Source organism: Camelina sativa, chromosome 7, assembly GCF_030686135.1.
Source record: "Camelina sativa cultivar CO46 ecotype springtype chromosome 7, ASM3068613v1".
NCBI lineage: Eukaryota > Viridiplantae > Streptophyta > Magnoliopsida > Brassicales > Brassicaceae > Camelina > Camelina sativa.
In genome coordinates, this window is record NC_141886.1 from 18,251,120 (window position 1) to 18,269,886 (window position 18,767).

The following is an 18,767-nucleotide window of genomic DNA, read 5'->3' on the forward strand; positions in this document are numbered from 1 at the left end:
GAAGAGTCTTCCCGCAGTTTCCACCTCCTTTTGCTTCAGTCTCCACGAGGCTTGGCATATTCTTTCTCTCTGCTCCTCCTCTCTCTCTCGGTCCTCCTCCTCCGGTTGTTGATCCTCTTCTTCAACTGCTCTCTCAGCTACCCTCTCAGCTCTCTCTGAAGCTGGTCTCTTCCCTCTTGCAATCGCAGCTCTGCTCCTTGATCGAGAGGTTTGGATTTCCCCTTGCTCTTCTCGTCCAGCATCAGAATAGACCTCCATGGGGTCGGTAAGGGTTCTTTCGGACGTAGACAGGTCCCTACGTCGAGGAGAATGGCGGACAGCACTCGCCATTGGACTCGGTGAGCGAATTCAGGGGCTTACTCGAGCCTCAGGTCGGGTGTTTAATCGGGTTGTGCATCGGGTTGGGGAGGCTAAACGTCCACCCAACGGTTGGGAATGTGGAACGTTTCCTCTTCCTTGAGATTCTCGAACTTCGACGGCATCATCTCCGGTTGTAGCAGCGGTGGAGGTTGATCTTCTTCCCTTCCTTTGGTAAGTCTTAGCAATTTGCTCAGTGTTTGATTCCTTAGGAAGAAAAAGAAAGGCTAGGTCTCGAGGTTAATAGGGTTAGTCTTCAAAGAAAATCGATAAAGCTCGAGATCGAAAGAGAATAGAAACTTATGGAAACTAAAAAGCTTTAGAGTAGAGGGGAAACTTATCGGTTAGGGTTAGGTTGGTGGGCTTCACCGAGAGTGGGCTTCCTTGTGGGATTCGGACTCCACTCGCCACCCGAGCAGTGCCACGATCAGGCGCGTCGAGTACGGTGTCGGGTTAACCCTCGGGTTCCCCAGTTTTCCTCTTTTCAATTTTCCATTTTTTTTTTTTTTTTTGGTTTTTTTCTTTTTATTATTATTATTATAATTATTATTATTATTATTTTTTTATAAATTTGCAAAAAGAGAGAAATAAATAAAAGTAAAGAAAACAAATAAACTAAAATTAAAAGATACCTTTGGGACTTCCTCCCAAGTGAGCTTGTTTAAAGTCACTAAGCTTGACTCTTCATGCTCCTTAAACATGGGGTCCATCTGAAGGAGGTTCTAGAATCCTCTCCACTGTAGTAGGCTGGTTCAACAGATTTTCCAGGATTTGGCCAGGTTCTAAAGAAAATGTGGTGTTGACCTCTTCAAGATGTTGCACCTTCCTTTGTTTGGTCTTAGTGGAAAAAGCTTGACCATCAATGGTTGGCCTCTTAATCCCTTTCTTAACATCAAACTCCATCTTGAAATACTCACCATGCTCTATTCTGATCTTACCTTGTTTCACCTCGATCACAGCACCAACTGTTGCCAAGAATAGTCTCCCTAGAATCAGTGGATCATCTGGTTCCTTGTCCATATCGAGGATCATGAAGTCGGTAGGCACTTCCAATCCTCCAATCCTGAGAGGCAGATTTTCCATGATACCAATCGGATGCCTCACTGTTCTATCGGCCAGAACCAAATACAATTTACTTGGTTTAAAATAATTGAATCCCATTTTGTTGGCAACTGAAAGCGGCATAATGCTAACCTCCAAGGTCACACAAACAGTTCTTGAAGATCCAAAGTCCTATCGAACACAGCAAAGTGAAAGAGCCAGGATCTTCTAGTTTTTCCTCAATTCGCAAATGAGGATCCAAGCAAATTCCACTTCTCAGAATCTCAAAACCGATCTCCTTGACAGCTTCCTTAACCTCATCCTCCAATCGAGCTGCTTCCTTGGCAGCTTCCTGCTGAAGCTCGTGTGGGGGCAGGAGCTTAGCTGGTAGAGCTTTACGCTTAGCCATTCGCTCTCCAAGCGCCTCCAGCTAGATATCAAGTGCAGCATTGAACCTTTCCTCTAACTCCCCTTTTACTGTTGCAGGTGGTTGAGGCTGATCTCTTTTCTCAACATCTACTCGATGCATCATCCGATCAATACCATCATGCATGTCATCGGGTTCCACTTCGGGTTGTTCTTCAGTTTGTGATTCCCGAGCCAGTGCTCGATCATCAACTCGATCAGGCTCCTCGGGTGAAAGCTCTGGTTCATAGTCGGATATATAGTACTTGGCCTCATTTTTCATTGGGTGTTCCACATCCTCCCCATCTTGAGCATCGATGTCCCCAGTGAGGTAATCCTCATGGTCATCATCAAGGAAGATAGCTTGAGCAGTTGCATAATCCTTGGGGTTTTGAACAGCTTTACCTGGGAGTTGGTTGATCTTTGGGGCTGGTTGGTTGTTGTGGTATCCTTCCAGGTATCGAACCTTTGTGTTCAGTGATTCATTCTTGGCATTGAGATCATTGTATCCTGAGTCGATCTTGTTGCTCATCTCTGCGAACCGTTTCACGATGTCCATAGAAACTGTGGCCTGATTCTGAATCATTTGCTGAATGAGACCGCGTAACTCAGCTTCCTGTGATTGGATTGGTGGACCTTGTGGTTGTTGGAATCCAGGTGGTTGGTTGTAGGTTCCAGAGTACTGTTGCTTAGGTGCATAGCCTTGGTTGTACTGGACAAAAGGCTTATGTTGGACTTGGTTCCCTTGAACTGCAGATGAGTAAGTTTGGTCCTGAGGATTGGCAACATTCGGTTTCCGATAAGATAAATTCGGATTCGGCTTGAAGTTGTTGTATCCTCTGTTGTAACCTCCTTGGTTGTTGATGTAGTTAACATCCTCTAGCTGCATAGTCTCCCCATCTTGTTGTAGAAACTGCTCTTCCTCTGATTTAGCATGAGCATGCTTCTCCTGGTTGAGTAGCTTATCGAGCTTGTCATTGAGGGCTTTCATGTCCCTCTTATACTTGGTATCTTCCTCTCCTATAGATCGCACAGAGCGATCATATTCCTCATTGTAGTTGCCATCAGATTGATACAAGTTCTCAACTAGGTCCCAACCTTCATCAACATCTGTGTTGAGGAAGTTACCATGGCTTGCGGTGTCCAGCAACATCTGTATCTTGGGGACCACTCCTCTGTAAAGTGTGCTCAGCAATGAAGCATTACTGAATCTGTGATGTGGACAACGAGTAGTGTATCCCTTGAAACATTCCCAAGCTTCACTGAACGTTTCATTGTTCTTCTGAACAAAGCCGGAAATGTCATTTCTCAGTCTTGCGGTTCTGGAGTTAGAGAAGAATTTGGCTAGAAATGCCTTCTTGCACGCTTCCCAAGTGGTGATGGAATCTTTAGGGAGCGATTTCTCCCATATTTGTGCCTTGTCTCCCAAAGAGAATGGGAAAAGCCTAAGCTTGAATCCATCTTCACTGACTCCATTGACCTTAGTGAGGCTACAGAGCCTATCAAATTCATCCAGATGATCCAATGGGTCCTCAATTGGCAATCCATGAAACTTATTGCTCTGTATCATCTGGATGAGACTACTCTTGATCTCAAAATTGTTGTTCTGCACAGCTGGTGGCACAATGCCATTCCTATGAGTGTGAGTAGATGGAGCATCTCCTGCTCATGTATTGGTCCTTGCTTGAGGAGCTGGTGGACCGTTCTGATTATTCATCGTCTCCTCAATGATTGCTGGTTCTGGTTGAACTTGTTGTTGTCTGAGTAGCCGAGGTCTGTCGATGTTGTCGATGAAAGCACTCAAGTTCTGGCTACCTCTGGATCGTGTTTGCATACACAGGTAGGTATCCGAGTGTGTACACGAGGATCAACTCGATCTAGGTGATCAAGTAAAGGGTCGGGTGGGTGCTCGGGTTTGTACCTGAGAATCAAAACGAACAAAAGCGAAAGCAAACAAGTCAGTTTTCGAACCAAATATAAACAAAAGAACTTGATCTAGCAAGTGCTGAAATCCTAAACGTAGCAAAATGAAATCAACCAAATGGCAACGGCGCCAAATTGATAGACAGGTTTTCACCCAGGGTATCAATCCCCTATTTTGGTTCTAACAATCCTAAAATAAACAAAATAAAAGAATCTAAACAAGGGAACCATACGACCTAAGCACTCGATGCAAGCAATCGAGTACTGGATCGAGTGGGGTGATCGAGTATGCCAGTGAGATATGAACAGCTCGAGGTATTACTCGATACAAGTTATCGTGTACCTGATCGGGTAGGTACTCGAGTAAGTAAAGAAAATACAAAGAATTAAAATACGAAAGTTCCTAAGGATGGGGGTAATCGAATCCTAAGTATTCTAGACCAGTACGGATGTCTTACATGCCTCAAGCAATTATTTCCCAGACAATGAACCTCTAAGACCTTGTCACCACACTTTCGCACTAGCAACAATCAACCTTGAACACATCACCACAGTGTCGCACTAGAAATATGAACAAGCAGGCATTAAGAACGATTCATTATTGTTAGTAAACTTAAACTCATCTAATTTCTTACTTAGAGTCAAGTAAACCTCTAGCATTGGCTAAATCAAGCATTTTATCTACTCCTTTCGGCCTATAGCATTTGTATACGCCCTAGATCTAATCTCAACCTTTCGGTCTTTTCTTTCATAGAAGCTCTCGCTCTCTGGTTTGAGGGTCTGCGGCGTGCTCCTTTGCGAGCTAGGAGAGGAGGGGGTTTATATATGGAAACCCTTTTGACCTAGCTTCCGAGACCTGCCCGATGGTCTACTCGATGGGGTACACGATGGTGAAGTCGGGTTACTCCTCGGGTGGATATTCGGGTTGCTCTTCATGCTCTTGGATCCTCCTCGATCATGTTGGGGTTCAGACTTGTTCTTGCAGCTCGATGGCTCCTTCGGGTACATGCTCAGGTTATCCTTGTTTTCCCCCATTTTTGGCTCTTTAGCACCTGTTTTCATCCAAAATATGCAAATGCAGAAATGCAACTCCCTAAATGGTCTAAAAGTGGATTACTACAGTAAATGACCTAAAAATGCTAAGTTAGAGGTATGAACAGTGCAAAATATGGACAAAGAAGGATGCTAAAAACATATAAATTAAAGAGTTATCAAGGATTTTTGCACGGATGAAACAAAATGGAGTAATTTGGAATGTTTTGGAGCATTGAGACCGAAGAAAATCAACTTGGAGATGATCAAGGGCGAGAGTATCTTAGAAACCCTGAAGCTTTATTTTTCTGCAACCTTTTGAGAGAGAGACCTAGAGAGTTTTTGGAGAGACAAGTCAAGAACTCAGAACTGTTCAAAGAAGATTCTAGATTCTAGATATCTATTTTATTCATGATGATTGTTTCTTTCACCATGTCTGAGTAGATCTTTTGTTAGGTTGAGGGGTTTCATAGGGGTTTTTAAGGTTTAATAGATCTGTTGATTCTTTAGGATTCATTATTTTCTGTGATCTTCATTTTTGATTGTTCTTCATATTAATTCTTGATTGATCACCTAGAATTAGTAAACTATGAAAATAAATTGATATGAGAATATAATTGATTTTCCTTATAAAGCCTTTGATGAGCAAAATTACTTTGTACAAAGAGATTTAATTTAGTAATTTTGTGAACAAACTAAACTTGTTTTCAAACCTGGTTTTTAATTTGAATTTTACAAAAAGATTTGGATTTTCGGGTTTTAAACTTAAATAATATCTGCAGTGAGAACTGATTTATTTTACAATATGGTTAAGAGTTCCATATCTGATTTTAATTTATTGAATCCTAATTAATTAATTGATTATATATCCCATAATATCCTGAGAATTTCCTCAACCTATCTTTTATTTTTTTGCACTTCTATTTTCTATTTAAATCATTCTGTTTAGCGTAATCATAAAACTCTACAATTTATTGTGTAAACGAGGATCCTTTTGGAATTTAACCCCTAAGCACTACAGTAATCTCTTAATTTGAGAGAGTAGCTCTAGAGTTAATTTGAGCATATCACTATACAAACAAGAAAAAATACAAACACAAACAATACACAAAAGCAAGTAAACCATACAACTCTGAACACGTGTCATCATTGCGCATTTGCGTCGACCGAGGCACTCCTTGTATCGATTGATGCAATGCCCATACGTTAACTGACGCACTCCTTACATCGAACAAAGCAACGCCCATGCGTTAACCGATGCAACGCCCATGCGTCGACCGATGCAACTTCGCGTCTCCATCAAATCCTTAGTTGCGTCGACCAATGCACATCCTATATCAATTGATATCCTCCTACTCCTCTCGGCTCCATGATGCCAAAATATCCCTCCAAAGGCAACCAAAACCACGACAAACACTCACAAAGGCCACGAAAACCTCGAAAAAAACTCACAAACAAGCATAGAAGCAATAACCACCCAAAAAATCATCCAAAAACACACATCTATTCGCTTAGATCAGCCATGGTCCTGCACCCACCTCTTAAACAATCGGACTGACTCTGAAACGATGAGAAACACACAACAACAAGCTTCTCCCATGACCCTTGCCTTGGGTCTTCACACCCATAGACAGATTTCACAAGAAACGGCCTAGAATTTCTCAAGAACGCTCACATGAACTTTTCAGAAAGAAAACTCTTCTTCTCATATTTGAGAGACGACAAAGGGACTAAAACTTACTCTAAGGCGTCGAGTTTTCCCTTTTATACAAAAGCTATAGGGTTTTCACATCATCTCGCATCAAACCAAAGAATTATAACTAAATTGAGCATCTACATCACCTTTATAGGTGACATAAATTCTTTAACAGGTGATATTTAAAAAATATCTCTGTTTTTATGCAAGTGGACATCTCCATTTAGGAGTTTTGAAGAGGTTTTAAAGTGGGGTTTTCACCATTTAAAAAATAAAAATAATTGAAAAAGGAAGCTGATGAAAGAGTTATGCCAATAAGATAAGAAAAGAGTGATTGAGGCTCGAGATAAAGTATATTTTAAGGTGGCTATGTTGGGTGTTCCCAATAGATCCATTACAAAGAAAAAAATGATTTCCAGGTATGCAGGTCCGTTTAGGATTATAGAACGTGTTAGACAAATATCTTATCAAATGGATTGCACGAGATGTTTCATGTATTTTATAAGGTCTTCCATTTGTCAATGTTAAAGAAGTGCTTGCATAAGAATGATAAAAAATTGCTAAGATTTTGTAAGATTTTTAGCCTAACATGACCTAAGAGGCGAGACCAGTGAGGGTTCTAGAGAGGAGTATAAACATATGGATAAGATGTAAATTTTTGTAACTTCCGCAAACCAAAAGGACAGTTTTGGGGTGTGTGTCGATTGACACCATAGGTGTGTCGGTTGACACCAACAATTTATGATTTGACCGGTTTAGTTTAAATCATCGGTTAGAAGCGGTTTTGGATTTAGGAAAGCCCTAGATCGTGGTATTTAAGGATAAAGTCGACTTTGGAGGTTTGTTTAGCCTCCTTGTCGTTCTAGACAAAATAGCAGAGAAAAGGAGAAAGTCCCTCGAAGTTTTCTGATAGTTCCTGGTGGTCTTCTGAAGGTTTCTATGCTTGTTTTGGTGTGTTCGGAGAGTTAGTAGGGAGAACTGAACGTGGAGTGGTGTTTGGAGGTGGCTATAAGGCTTGGTTCTTGTTGTTCTTTGTTTTTTTTTTTCTAAATCAAGGTGAGTGTTTGACCATGGCTTATCTAAGCGATTAGATGTGTGTTTTGGGTAATTTATTGCTTGTTTGCCTGTTTATGTGTGGTTGTCGTAGTGGTTGTGGCCTGTTGAGGTCGGATTCAATGTCATGTCGCCAAGAGGAGTCAGAGGAGATCGTGTCGGTGAAACTCTGCGACTGCGTCGATCAATACAAGGAGTGGGTTGATCGATGCAGTTAGGGATTTGATTGAGACGATGGACGTTGCATCGATTGATGCGAGGAGTGCATTGTTCAAGACATGAACTGTTATATCGGTCGATGCAAGGAGTGCATCGATCGACGCAGATAGAGATTTGGAAGTGTCATTGGTCGACGCAAATAGTACATCTCAATTGTTGTTTGTGGTGTGCAGGTTACCTCACTAAGTATTTATGATAATACTCATATATCTCAACTGTTGTTTGTGGTGTGCATATATGAGACGAGTATTCTTGGCAATGAGAAGTAATATGATCTAGGATCTGAGTTGTATTATTGATTTTGTTTTTCTTTGTTAGAATCTTGGTTAAGATGATTGTTTGGTTTATATGTAATTTCTTGTATATATTATTGGTACTATGGTTGTTAGGTTGTAATTAAGTAATATAAGATACTTAATTATATATTATTTTTTTAATAAATCGAAGCGGGTTTGTTTTATGAGATCAAGAGTGTTTACGTCGAGACTGGATGGTGCTGACCGGTTGGTCAAGTCGTGCCAACTGTTATTGAAAATATCTTACAAATCCTTATTTGAATAAATCGTCTGAACGTAGAAACAAATTTGAGAAAGAATAAAAAAGTTAGGATCCTTTTTTCTGTCATCGTTGATATCCACATATGCGATTATAACGATCACTTTCTACGAATAATGATTTCACGGCACATGCCTCCCTATAGCACTCATATCCTCATGAAGGACAAACTCTTCTCACAACACGGATGGCCCTCATGCACAACATCTCTATGATGAGCATGGTCTCTTTGCAACATGAACGGCTTTGCATGCACATATATATATCTAAGTCATAAAAGCCCGGCCCATAGGGCAATCAAATGAATTGAATTTAATGTAAACTTTCTCTTATTATATAAAGTTTGATTTCAAAGTTAATCATTAACAAGATCATGATAAAATTTTAATTTTATACTTAAGATATCGACACATGTCAATTATATTTACTATAATATTCTATGTCTAATAAGCTTTCAAAACTTATTTACCAACACTACAAATCACCATATGATATTTCGTTGTGTTTTGTTCACACTCGCACAATTCCAACAATCACTTTCCGAAAGGTCATCTATCTTGTAACTACTTCAGTTTCAGCTCCAGTTTAAGCATGTATAGCAATAGAGCTATTTTAGGACATTTGACTAAAAATTTAAGTACACTTTGATGACATAATTAGTCAAATCAGTCATTTAAACCTCTTTGCAAGTCCTTGAAACCGAGGTATTACAATTCACTTCTATTGACAAATATTTATCCTCAATTCTCGAACAATCATTAGCCAACCACTCAAGTGCACTACTTGGTAGGAAAACTAATTATTAAGCTAAATGATTTAAATCCAACTGTTTTTTTTGTTTCAGTTTGATTAAACCAAATATTGTTTTCCACATTTTTAGTTAAAGAAAAATAGTTGTGCTTACCATTAGGGCTGAACTCTTTTGTTCACTTCCGTTCTTTCAACCGATTAGATTATGCCACCTAATATATATATATATATATATATATATATATATTTGCTTATAATTGACCGTATTTTCTATTCTAAATTATTTGTGTATTCATTTGTGATGATTTTTATTGGATTAATATATTCTAATATTTATATATTTATTTGCCTGCATTTAAATTAGATATTGATAGGGTGAATTAATTGTTTTGGATGGGGTCAACTTAAAAACCGTAAGAAAAAATTCACTAGTTTCAAAATTTAACCCACACCCCTCCTAGACATGGCCAAAAATCAAACAGCTGTAACCAAATCATTCATAAACTGTAATTAAAACGTTTAAACCCTAAATTCTTTGCCTTCTCACTGTAACCGTAACCACAAATTAGATTTTATCATGGCTAAAAGTAATACTAATCATAACCGCATAACCATAAACATATTAAAACTGGTAATTAACTGTACGGTCAACGGCATAGTTAAAACCTTTGAAATATGTATAGTGCAAAGTCTATAACTGTGCACACAGTTTTTTTTTTTTTTTTTGGTGCAAAGTAACTGTACACAGACTATCACTTAAAAGAACTATAGAATATTTTGGGATCAGAGATTCTTAGGTAGACTCAGTAGCTAATCTTCGTGAACCTATTTCTCTTCCAAGAGGTGGATGGAGGATTTCAATTTTAAGCCACGAAGTTTAACAACTAATTAATGAAAAAAACAATAAAGGGCCAAAAATTTTATTCTGTCGTGTGATGCTCTGAAAACAATCATAACATATTGTTTTTGAATATTACCATATACAGTCAGAAGGCAAAGAATTTTGTAATTTTATGTATGAAAAATCCCTAAATATAATATATTGTGTTTTCTTATATTTCCATATGCTATAATTAGCTCCACAAATAAAATTATAAAAATCAGAAAGAAACATCTTTGACAGAAAGTATAAATTATGAAAATATGTCCAAAAAATTGGACTTTTGTACGATGCTGACTCAATAATATCACAGTACAACCTTACCGCTTTTGACCCAAAACAAAAAAACAAAAAAACTTTATCGCTTTGATGAGAAAAACGTCTTTATTGCAAACGAGCAGACGATTTATTGATAACAACTTCATTCTAACACTTTTGACCACATACTGGTGTACTCTAGTGTAGCAACTAGCAAGCAAACGATTCTATGTCCTATGTATTGGTCCCCTATGCTTTTTACTCCTAACGTGGCAAACAACCATAATAAAATTTTGGTACATTTTTTTTTTGTCGGCTAATGTATATGTAATTTTCTATATATCTTTGAATGAACCAAAGGTCAAAGGTACCATAAATATATTTAATATTTTATTGATATTGAAATCGTACCGTACCGTTGCATAATGTTCTAAGGGAACAGGGTAAATTACATGGTTGAAAAAAAAAAAATAACAGGGTAAATTACATTATTTGGTTAAAAAAATAATTTTCTTAAGTATAATTTTAGTAATTATAATTTTCACGTTATGCCTAGTCATCGTCCATTTCATAAACCATGAGCTTTCACATAAACCATGAGCTTCCACATCATGCCTCATCAGTATTTTTTACAGTTGATTAATATTTAAATTAGTGACAATAGTAATAAAAGGTCATGTAGTTTATTTGAACTTTGTTAATGGTTCAGGTTGAAAAATATATTATTTTATTGTGTGGGTAAGAAAATACACTTTCAAAATTGTTTAGATTGAAATATATATTTTCTCCAATGTTCAAACGACGTAATACTCAAAATCTATAAACCTTAAATCATTTAGTGTAATTACTTTTAAGCAATCCCATAGTCTCGAGTTCTACCTATACACTTACACCTTAAGGCAGAACATGCATGCACCCAGATTTCCAAAGGGAGAGGATTAGTACAAAGATACATTCACGGATTCACCTACATAATTTTTTATCATCGAAATATGTAGACTCACATGGAGTATTTTCACATAGCCTCATGCAAACCTTTAGAAAACATTACCCGTAGGGTAAACATAAAATTTATACAAACAATCAATCAATCAATGTGGGGAAAACTGTTATCTTTCTCGTAAGAAGGTCTGATTTAGAGGAAGAGAAGCAGTTTTTGAAGGTTCGCGGAAGAAGGAAGCTAGGGTTCAGCGAGAATCGGGCAAAGGTAAGTTGTGAGTGAAACTTATAGTTGTATATAAATAATAATTTCAAATGTGTTGTACGTACAATTGTTGTATATTATTAATTTTAGTTTGGTGAAGTTGGGTTGGGTAGATGTAGCGGCTGCCGAGAAAGGTCGGCTATAGCGACGGCGGTAATTAGTAGAAAGACTGGGTAAAGGGTTGTAGTTTAATTTCGAGTGCCCAAAAAGTAAGTTAGTAACACATTGAAACCATAACTAGAATTTTTATATGGTTGATAGGAATTGGTGGCGGTTGGAGCTTGGTTGAAGATAGATTTGGGTTGACAGCAACAAGTGTGAAGAGAAATAAGTAAAAGATAACTATTTTCGAAGGTAATCCAATTAGGTTATCATGACATGAGTTTAGTGATATCATCGGTCTGAGCTGTGAGAAAATTGATGCGGAAGACAAAGCGGATTTTGATCACAGAGAGATGTGGGGCAAGATGAAGGTATATTAACGGGTGGGACCAAACTGTAAGAGTTAACTGAAGTATTGAGGGAATGTAGAACACGGGGTGATCCGAAAAGGAAAATGATTGTGCTTTTGTTTGTGTTGCATGTCGGAATTGTAGGGATTTTGCGGTCTAGTAGGATCCTTTGGAATATGCTAAACGTATTTTCAATACGTAAGCATTTGAGAGGTTTCAAGCGACTAATAGACTCCATAAAATTTGTGTCCTATAAGAACACCTCATATCTGGTTCATCGATGTGCATATGTTCTGTTGATTTGGGCTTTTGGGAGTGTGAGAGAACTAGGCCAAGAATATGGGAACAAAAACAAAAGTGAAGATGTCCCCCTGATTAGCTGGGATGCAAGCCGTACCAGAGAAAGTATAGGGGAATTTTTATTCTCATAGAGGAAAGAAAAGAAGGTCTGTGAAAAGCATATATAGGTGAAGTAATGTAGGCTGTCAATATTTTTACTGACTAAATTCTAATTTCTTCTGTTTTATAGCTCCAAATTCATCATTTAGTGGTTAAACCTGAAGCAGAACTCTTTGCATACTGTCATGATGAGACCGAAGATTATGGTGAAGGAGATGGAGGTTTTAAATTGTTGGATGATATTATTAACGGTCTATTGTTAAAAGAAAGCCATGAAAGAGGAAAGTCGTGGAGTTGGATGTGGAGGTGGTAAGTGAAGACAATATAGAAAATTCGGAAATGGTTAACAAGGCGAAGAAGAAGTCACTGGGAAGTGGTGGATAAGAAAAGAAAGGCAAAAAGGTTGAATCTTCTAACAGGACGGAGTCAGTTGGTGGAGTGCATTCGCCGTTGGATGTAGCTGGAGTTGAAAGCGTGGTCAACACGTTAGCTTCACTGTCCAACAAATTTGATACCATGGACTCTCATTTGGGAGATCATTTGGTCTTGCTAGGGAAACAATTTAAAGGTTTAGAACAAAAGGATCTTGAAGCGGATGTTGAGGTCGTAAACAAAGGCCAACCTCAAACAAAGGCAGTTTAATCTACAACAGGTGAAGATACTGGGGTTGGAGATAAAAATGAGGTAAGCTCATTAACAAACAGTCCTTTTTATATTTTTCCATAGGTTAAATAGGTTGATTAAAAATAGGGGTTTTCAATGCAGCGTGCATAGGTTAAATAGGACAGAGTTAATTGGTGGAGTGCATTCGCTGTTGGATGTAGCTGGAGTTGAAAGCGTGGTCAATACGTTAGCTTCATTGTCTAACAAATTTGATACCATGGACTCTCATTTGGGAGGTCAGTTTGTCTTGCTAGGGAAACAATTTAAAGGTTTAGAACAAAAGGATCTTGAAGCGGATGTTGAGGTCATAAACAAAGGCCAACCTCAAACAAAGGCAGTTTAATCTACAACAGGTGAAGATACGGGGTTGGAGATAAAGATGAGGTAAGCTCATTAACAAACAGTCCATTTATATTTGTCCATAGGTTGATTAAAAATAGGGGTTTTCAATGCAGCGTGTATAGTACCTAGGTGGGGAAATACTAAGAATAAAGTTTAAGTCTATTCCTATCTTCAGTAAATTGAGGAATTTTTTAATAGTTTTCCATTAGAGTTGTCAAACATTTGCGTAACAGTTATGGAGACTGTAAAGGATGTTTCAGTCATTTAGTGTATTTTTTTTATGTTCTCCATTGACATACAATTCCCTGGTGTCCAAAATACTTAAATTAAGTTTACAACTATTACTTCCTGTTATTTTCCATAGTTATCTTCTAATTTTCTATATAGAGTTGGTAAACATTTTCTTTTATGTTATTGAAAAGGAAACATAAACTTTCAGTTATTTAGTGTATTATAATATGTTGACTAGTGGTGTGTTTTAAGTCATCGCTAGTACAGATGAAGGAAACTTCAGATGACTACCCCATAACATGTGCTATTAGAATTCCAAAAGAAAAAGACAACTTGTGTAAGCCCAAAGCCCAACACAAAGAAGATCCAGTTGACTCAAAGTTCACCAAACGGGAACAACTTGTAAAGCAAGTTGATGTTGGTATATCCACTAAACAAGAACAAATTTCACCAAAAAACGCTTCATCAAATGCTAAGGTGAATGTCTCTAAAAACCTTGTTGCTACTATTGGTGATTTTGGAACACCAACCATACTTTCTGATGAATCGGATCCCATAGAAGATTCTCACAATAAGGCATTTGATGGTCCTATGGACAAGTTGTTAGTGTTGTGTAAAGATGATATTGTGACTAGGAAAGTTAGAGCAAGGAACCTAGCATCCATCCAACATGATCCATTTGTCGATAGTTAAATGGTTAAGCGTATGTTGTGTGGTGTTAAGCTATCGTCAAGAGCTTATGATCCTTTCAAAAAGGCTGATACTGCAAAGGTCGACGCCCTAATAAATTTTATAAAGAAAGAAATGTAAGTTGTTATATGCTTTATGCTTACTAATCAGTCCTTCTTCAATCCCATCATGGAGTGTTATAGCATTGCATGAATCTTTGTTCTTAGAGCTAGAAGAAATAGCAGAGACTCTCTTATCAATGGAATCAACACGTGAACTCAACCTCTCAAATTTCCCATACAAATCATTGTACATGCTATCAATCTTGACATTAATCTCAGCAGAACTTTTCTTATGGCCCTCCAATAGTGCTTGCATCATCAATTCGAGTTTGTTATCTTGTGGAGTTGCAGATGGAGCTTGGTATCCTTGGACATTTGAGCTTTTAAATCCAGTACCCTTGTTCTGAAATACTTGCGGGAAGTTACCTTGTTGATTGCATGGAGGATACACTTGATCTTGAGGATTCTCGACATTGGTGCTTCTGTAAAAGAGATTAGGATGATTTCTGTAATTCTGATTAAACCCATGATTCTGACAGTTCCCTTGTCCTCCTACATATTTCAACTCCTCTGTCCCCTCAAAACCTGAATTTACTCCAACTTGCTGATAAGAACCCTTCTGTCCGTTGCACATGTTGACAGCTTGCTGATCTCGCTTCAAAAGAAGGTCTACCTTAGCAGTGAGATTCTTAATAAAATTTGTATCCACAGAGCTAACAACATGCAAAGTACGATCATACTCATGAATATGATTGCTGTTACTCGCTGCAAGGTTTTCGATTAAGAGGTTTGCTTCAGCAGCAGTGTTAGTGGAACACATATATTTGTGGTGTGGTGATGAATGATGTATGGAATGATGACTTATGAATGAATGGATGACAGGGTGTTTCAATTCCCCTTATGTTGTTGTAATATAAGAGGTGTCAATCCAATCTGAGTGTTTGTGAACAATCAAGATGTGCATATGAGTCTAAGTCAAGCCAGATGTAAAGGATGTTTGTCACTAACAATCCTATTATGAAATGTAAAGTGCTGAAAGTAGAACTACAAGAGCTAGGAGCTAAATGCAAATGGAACAGAATGATTATGACAATTATGAAGCTAAAACAGAAATAGAAACTATAGTAATGCAAGTATTGAACTAATGCAAGGTAAGTAATGAACAGGATACTAAATGAATGCAACAGAAATGCAACTAGAATGAAACAGGACAAACACAAATCATAAACACAAGTTCTGGGTTGGAACTCGAGCAAGCACTCGATCGAGTGTAGATCGAGTGCAGGGTCGAGCTGGACAAATACGCAAAACAGAGCAACACAAGAAAAACAGAGCAATACCAAAACGAATCAAACAACGATCAAACAACAGGATTTAAGCTAAGAAATCAATAAACAAGAAAGGTCTTGAGGAGGGATTCATGGGCTGGACTAATGATTGAGGTCATCTAACTTGGTCAACAAATCTCAAACAATTTAAGCTAATCTCTAGACATATATTTCTAAGACATGTTTAATCCACTCTCATGGCAAGAAACAATCAAACTCATGCATCTCTAGACTTGTTCTCAAAAAGTAAAGAATCTACACAAGCAGGCATTAAGCAATATGCAAAAATAAAACAAGACTTCTAATCTCTTAGCAAGCCTAATGATAGTCTCTAGATCTAGCCTTATCTATGCTCCTTAGACATTGGTGTGATGCTAAGAGGCTTGAAATCAGATCCTACCCTCTCAGATATAGGATCAGCATTAAGAATATCTAGCCTAGAAGAGATCTACAACAATCAAGCTTGACCAAATCAAACAAACCTCAAACACAACCCAGCCTAACCCATCCTCAAGATCCTAAGCAACTACTCACAAGCATACATGATGAACATCAAAGTCATAAACCCAGAAAATGATGAAACTTGCATGATTAGATAGATAAAGCAAAGATCTACAATATTGAAGAAAGAATCAAACTCAAATTCTCACTATTCTGAAAGTTATGAAACCAAAAAAATTGAAGAATTTAGTCTTTTTCTCCTTTTAAAAGAAGTACAAGATCTTAAGAAAATAAAAGTGCAAAAGGAATAATTCCCAAAAAGGTAAAAACTAGGTTTTTGACTCTCTAAAAAGCTGGGCTCTTTGGTGGCTGCAGGTACAAGCCCTTATATAGAAAAAGTAGTGGAAGCCCTAAAAACGCTAAAAGACAAAATAGCCAGGCGGCTCGACCAACTCGACCTGGTGCTCGGTCGAGTGACCGGTTGAGTTGGCTCCTCTTGTGCTCCTCCCACTCGGTCGAGTCCCTCTCAGCACACGGTCGAGTGTCTGGTCGAGTGGGCAGTCGAGTTGGACTCCGGACCTTTGTTCTTCAGCCTTAGCTCTCTTGCTTTCTCCTCATGATTGCTTCACTTCTCCTCAACATTGCTTCCATGCTCCTTAAGCTCCAAAATCACCTGTTTATGCATGAAAAGATGCTAATGCAATGCAACTAAACTCTAATGCAAGAACAGTCCTAAAGCTATGCAACAATGGTCAAAATGGATAGCAAAAGATGCAAAAGATGTGAATATATTAAGGGAAAACAGGGTAAAATATATGAACATCAGTTAGTAGAAAAATCCCCTCTGCTGGCAGTATTGAGTGCCATCTGGTACTTATGGTCAATTCCTCCATAGAAGATGATCATAAGATTCTCTTGTGAAAAGCCATGATGAGGACATTCCCTCATATACTACTTAAATCTCTCCCATGCTTCATTAAAAGACTTTGTACCACCTTGGGAGAAGGTAGTGATCTTGCTCCTTAACATAGCTGATGGTGACTTAGTGTAGAAGTGGTTCAGAAACTCTGCTCTACACTGTTCACAAGTGGTGAGTGATCCTCGGTCCAAGAGATTTAGCCATCTCAATCCCTTACCTCCTAAAGAGAATTGGAACAAAGTCAACATGAAGTAATCATATGGAACTCCATTAGACCTTGTCGTAATAGTCAATCTCTCAAAGGCTTCAATGTAGTCCAGAGGGCTCTCCGATGCTAATCCATTAAACACACGATTCTGAACCAAATTGATGAGACTATGCTTAATCTCGTTGTCTTGTCTCGTAGGAGCAGGAGGTTGAATCGCAGATCGATTCACAAAAAGTCTGTTGTGAGCTTCTTCATCCTTCAAAGTAGTTCGTCTTGCTGGTGGATTCAGCTCAGCCACATTATGCTCTTGTGGGGGTTGTCTTTGCTGAGTCTGAACAGAAATCCCTTGGGGGTTGAGTTGATGAATCTTCGTGTTCTCTCCGTCGGCCATAGCGTTGGACAAGGCTTTTGCTTTTTGGTTCTCTCGTTCAAGCTGTGATAACTCCTCGTTTCGCAGATTTCACATATCAGTAGGCGTGTGGCTTCTTGTTTGCATGCACCTGAAACACAAGAGAAAGAACACAAGAACAAATTAGTAAATAAAAATAAAATAAATCTTAGACTAAATTTAAATCTAGAATCTCAAAGGCAATCGTTTTGGTCCCCGGCAACGGAGCCAAATTGATCATAAGGTCAATTAAAACCTAATGTGCACTCAACCACGATCTAGTGGTGTCGTCGTAACACTACAGGATCGAATCCACAAGGATCTAACAATTGCACTATTAAACTATGACAGAAAAAAGGAAATTTCTGAATATTGTAACTAATCAAAAAAACGGAAAGTAAATAAGCTGTTTTAAATTAAAAAGGAAATATTGGGCACATGGAATCTATAGGGAATATAATCTTGGACTAAGGTGGTTAGATGGGGATGCGTTAAACACCATTCTAGAACTCAAATCACGGTTGTAAAGCTAACCTACTTCCGCAACGTTAACTATCTATGCAATGTATAGGTTAGCTTTACAATTGTGATTTGAGTTCTAGAACGGTAATTAACGCATCCCCGTCTAACCACCTTAGTCTGAGATTATATTCCCTATAGATTCCCTGAGCCTAATATTTTCTTTTTTATTTAAAAGAGTTTATTTATTTTACGTTTTGATAATTACTTGTTTCACAAAACTTCTCTTTTCTGTCTTAGCTATATTCGATCTTCATAGTTTCATAGTGCAATCGTTATGTCCCTGTAGATTCGACCTGAAGTGTTACGACGACACCACTAGATCGTGGTTGAGTGCACATTAGGTTTTAATTGACCTTTTGAAGCCTTGGGGATCGAACATCAGTAATTTGGCGTCGTTTCGATTGATGTGTCTGTATTTTATAGGTTTTAACCATAGTTTTTAGGATTGTTTTGAGTCTTTTATTGAGTCAAATTGTGCTTTTAGAGTCTTTTTATTCTTTTGTGAGTCTGTACAGGTTCTAGGTCACTTTGGAAGGAAACTGAGTGTTTTGAAGATGAAAGCATACATTTGGAGCTAAATTGGTTGAAGACCGATTGGACAAGCTTGTAGTTGGAGCAAACGCAGATTAACATCCGAGATCGGCTGATCCACATTCGGATCGACCAGTCCCGAACCTGAAGCAACTTTTCATATTTCGTTTTAAACCGACTTTTAGGGTTTTATTTTACTATTTAAGCACGAGGCTCGACCTCTAGAGAGACACCTTGAA

General features: G+C 38.1%; 2 non-coding genes across 2 annotated transcripts; both read left to right on the forward strand.

The window, feature by feature from the left end:
• Window positions 1-3,011: 3,011 nt before the first annotated feature.
• On the forward strand, window positions 3,012-3,118 carry LOC147941389 (small nucleolar RNA R71). Its single transcript, XR_015562934.1, has one exon. It is a non-coding gene; the product is annotated as a small nucleolar RNA R71 (small nucleolar RNA).
• Window positions 3,119-16,882: 13,764 nt separating this feature from the next.
• LOC147941390 (small nucleolar RNA R71) lies at window positions 16,883-16,989 on the forward strand. The gene has a single exon (XR_015562992.1). It is a non-coding gene; the product is annotated as a small nucleolar RNA R71 (small nucleolar RNA).
• Window positions 16,990-18,767: the final 1,778 nt, after the last annotated feature.